Genomic DNA, 4,398 nt, shown 5'->3' on the forward strand with positions numbered 1-4,398 from the left:
TCCAGCAGCAGAGCTGTGGGCAGGCAGGGAGGGAGACAGTGCTGAGGGAAGCCCTGCAGCAGGGCAGATGTGGCACCTGCCGGGCCTGCCCTGCAGGGCAGACACTGCCCTGAGCAGCACAGCTCTTGTGTCCCCTCGCAGCCAGCACAGCCTTCAGCCCAGGGGCTCGGGGCCCTCAGTCCCTCCTGGGCCGGCAGAGCAGCCCCAGAGATGAAGGGCATCTCTGCGGCCGTGTGCCCATTCCCTGCTGACCAGGGCCTGAGGGCCACTGTCCTGCCCTGCTGCTGCCTGGCAGGGGCTGGGCAGGGCTGGCCAGGGAAAGGCTTTTCCTCAGGCCCGGCTCTCTCTCTCTCCTTGCCTTGCCCAGGTGCTGCTGGCATTGCTGAGGGGCTCTCTGCAATGGCAGTTCCAGCTGCAGGGCCAGGCCCAGCCCTTGGGCTCCTCCTGTGCAGGCTGAGCACAGCAATGGGGTGTCCCAGCTCCCTGTGCCCGGGCAGCTCTGGGCAGGGCAGCCTGGGAGGCTAGCATTGAGCCCACTCTCCTGACTCTGGGAAAGGCAGGAGCCACTTTGTGTGCCAGGGATCCTCTGCTCTCAGCAGTGTCTCCTGGCTGTCCAGGGTAACACAGGAGTGGATTTCAGAAAGGCGCAAGTGCAGGGCAGCTGGAACAGGAGAGAGGGACAGAGCAGCTCCCCTCAGTCTGCACTAAGCCTCAGACAACCCTCCTGCCTCCCTGGACTCTCTGTTCTCCCCAGGTGCAGCAGAATCCCTCGTTGTGCCTTCTGTTATCCCCATCCCTTCACCCAGGCAGTTCTGCAGCCTTACAGGAAGATTCTTTATCCAAGCCTGAACACCAGGACTGGGCCCTGCCCTCACTGTTCCACTGCACTGACTGGGGGTCAGGGCTGACTACCAGGTGTCCTGCAGGCCAAGGTCCAGCTCCTCACACAGCATTGGCCAGCAGCAATCAGGGCTCCAGCAACAAAGGTAATGGAAGATCTCCTAGACATACACAAAGGGGAGGTGCTTAGTGGAAAGAAAGAGGCTACGACAAAGAGTTTTGATTTTTCTGTGAGAAATTTCCCCTCCATTGCCCTGTCTTTCCTCCTTCTGTAGGTTGAAATATGCAGACACAGAAAATGCCCAACTGCAGCTCCATCAGGCACTTCCTCCTGCTGGCATTGGCAGACACGCGGCAGCTGCAGCTCCTGCACTTCTGCCTCTTACTGGTCATGTCCCTGGCTGCCCTCCTGGGCAACGGCCTCATCATCAGCGCTGTAGCCTGCGGCCACCACCTGCACACGCCCATGTTCTTCTTCCTGCTCAACCTGGCCCTCAGTGACCTGGGCTCCATCTGCACCACTGTCCCCAAAGCCATGCACAATTCACTCTGGGACACCAGAGACATCTCCTACAAAGGATGTGCTGCTCAGGTGTTTTTTTTTTGTGTTTTTCATGTCAACAGAATTTTCCCATCTAACTGTCATGAGCTACGACCGCTACGTGTCCATCTGCAAACCCCTGCACTACGGGACCCTCCTGGGCAGCAGAGCTTGTGCCCACATGGCAGCAGCTGCCTGGGCCAGTGCCTTTCTCACTGCTCTGCTGCACACAGCCAATACATTTTCCCTGCCCCTGTGCCATGGCAATGTCCTGGGCCAGTTCTTCTGTGAGGTGCCCCACATCCTCAAGCTCTCCTGCTCACACTCCACCTTCAGAAAAATTTGGATTTTATTGGTTGCTATCATTTTAGCTTGTGGCTGTTTTGTGTTCATTGTTTTCTCCTATGTGCAGATCTTCAGGGCTGTGCTGAGGATCCCCTCTGATCAGGGACGGCACAAAGCCTTTTCCACCTGCCTCCCTCACCTGGCCGTGGTCTCCCTGTTCCTCAGCACTGGCACATTTGCCTACCTGAAGCCGCCCTCCATCTCCTCCCCATCCCTGGATCTCGCCCTGTCAGTTCTGTACTCGGTTGTGCCTCCAACCCTGAACCCCCTCATCTACAGCCTGAGGAACCAGGAGCTCAAGGCTGAGGTGTGGACACTGATGAATAGACGGTTACAGAAACATTAAGCTTCTGACCAGTTTCTGCAAATCTCATGTAATAAAAGTCATCTTTGATACCACTTGGGTTTGTTTGTTTGTTGATATGTTCTTGTCTTTCGGTTTAGCGTTTTATTATTTACAACAAAGGAAGGTCAGTGTTTGTGCCATTTCTAATTTTGTTTCTCTCCACCTTCACAGTGGCCTCAGACTGTGTCAATGAGGTGCTGCACTCTCAGTGGCTTCAGACAGAATAAAGGCTCTCCGAGCAGAGTTTTCACCAGAGTTCCCCCTTCTGTTCCCTTCTCTGGAGCTGCAGCAGCAATGTCTGTGTGCAGAGCTGGGGCAGATCAGGGCTGGCCCAGCAGCTGTGCCCAGCAGCAGCAGCACTTGGTGTTGCCAGTGCTGCTGCCGTGGCCCTGCCCCGCTGCCCTGGTGGCCCTGGTATTGCTGCAGGACCTGAGTGCTCTCGGGGCTGGGCACAGCCCTGGGGGTGGCAGTGCCGGGGCTCCAGCAGGGACAGGCCATGGGCACTGCTGGGGCAGCTCTGACGCCTCAGGCCAGGGCCTGGGGGCTCCAGGCTCCTTGCCCAGGCTCTCTCAAGAACACGCCCAGGCCAATGCTCAGCACAGAAAAGCCCTGTGAGCAGCCCCAGGCTGGCCATGGGAAGGCTGGGGGCAAACAGCATGGCTGGGGCTCTGCAAGGGCCCTTAGGCAGACGGGAAGGAGCAGCAGAGCAGGGGCTGATCCATCCCCAGTGCGCTGCACAGCCCAGGGCAGCGTCCCAGAGCGTCCTCATGGAGCTGCCAACAACATCCCCCCTCTGCAGCCCTGGCCTCTCCCCCAGCTCACACAGGTGCCCCATCCTTGCAGGCACAGACACGGCAGCACTGGCTCAGGAGCCCCTGTTTGCATTGCACAGAGCAGGGGAGCACCTCCATGCTGTTGGTGTGGGTACATGAAGCTGAGGGAGCACAAATGCCATCAGCCCCTGGGGCCAGCAAGGGCTGGGGGACACCTGGGAAACCACTCAGCTTTGTCCTGGGCTCTGCAGTCAGCCAGAAAGTTTGTTCCCATCAGCTGGGAGTATCCTGTCCCACTGCAGGCGCTGTTGCTCAGAGCCAGGACTGCCTGGCAGCCACCCCCAAATTTCCCCGAGCATTTCCTTGGCTTCACCTTCGCTTTCTTTCCCCTTTCCTGATCTAGATCACTTCTTCTTCCACCCCTGTACCCTCCCTTCAAACAACCCATCCCTGTTTACCCTTTCCTCTCTGGCCCCACTCCCCATGGCAGTTCCTGACTTGGCACCATGGGAACATCCCTTGGGCAGCAGGATCATCCTACAAGTGCTGCAGGTATTGTCTGCAGGCTCCTGCAGTGCCTGCTGCTGCTCCCTTCCCACAGGCACCCCAGGCCAGGGGGGCACATCTGGGCTGCTGTGTCTGCCTCTGCGGCTCCCTGTTCTGGGCAGTGAGGAGGAGCTGCAGAGGCTCTGCAGGACTGACAGGATGGGCTTTGGGGCTGGCAGGAGAAGCTGAGGGACCTGGGCTGCTGGAGCTGCTGAAGAGGAGGCCCAGGGCTCCTCCTGCAACTGCTCCAAGGGTGGTTCCAGAGAGTCACAGAATCAGCAAGGTTGGAAAAGACCTTGGAGATCATCGAGTCCAACCTGTTCCCTGACACCTCCTTGTCTCTGTGAGCCTCCTCTTCTCCACGATAAACCACCCCATCTCCCTCAGCCGCTCCTCACAGGACTTGTGTTCCAGACCCCTCCCCAGCCTTGTTGCCCTTCTCTGGACACACTCCAGCCCCTCCATGGCCTTCCTAAATTGGGGGCCCAGAACTGGACACAGCACTCGAGGTGTGGCCTCACCAGTGCCGAGTGCAGGGGAAGAATCACTGCCCTGCTCCTGCTGGCCACACCATTCCTGATCCAGGCCAGCAGGCATTGGCCTTCTTGCCCACCTGGGCACACTGCTGGCTCATGTCCAGCCTGCTGTCCATCAGTGCCCCAGGTCCTTTTCTGCCTGGCCGCTGTCCAGCCACTCTGTCCCCAGCCTGTAGCACTGCAGGGGGTGTTGTGACCAAAGTGCAGGACCCGGCACTTGGACTTATTAAACTTCATCTTATTGGACTCTGCCCATCCATCCAACTGTTCCCGCTCTCTCTGCAGAGGCCTCCTACCTTCCAGCAGATGGACACACGCTCCCAGCTTAATTTTATCTGTGGGTTTACTACTGAAAGTCTCAACACTCTCATCCATGTTGTCAGTAACAATATTGAACAGAACTGGCTCCAGCAGAGACCCCTGAGGGACACCTCAGGTGACTGGCTGCCAGCTGGATGTAGCAGCATTCAC

The 4,398-nt window shown here is 58.2% G+C and overlaps 1 pseudogene; it reads left to right on the plus strand.

The window, feature by feature from the left end:
• Nucleotides 1–1,138: 1,138 nt before the first annotated feature.
• Nucleotides 1,139–2,021, plus strand: LOC134434256 (olfactory receptor 14J1-like; annotated as a pseudogene).
• The last annotated feature ends 2,377 nt before the right edge of the window (nt 2,022–4,398 follow it).

Source organism: Melospiza melodia, unplaced genomic scaffold (assembly GCF_035770615.1).
Source record: "Melospiza melodia melodia isolate bMelMel2 unplaced genomic scaffold, bMelMel2.pri scaffold_34, whole genome shotgun sequence".
Classification (NCBI taxonomy): domain Eukaryota; kingdom Metazoa; phylum Chordata; class Aves; order Passeriformes; family Passerellidae; genus Melospiza; species Melospiza melodia.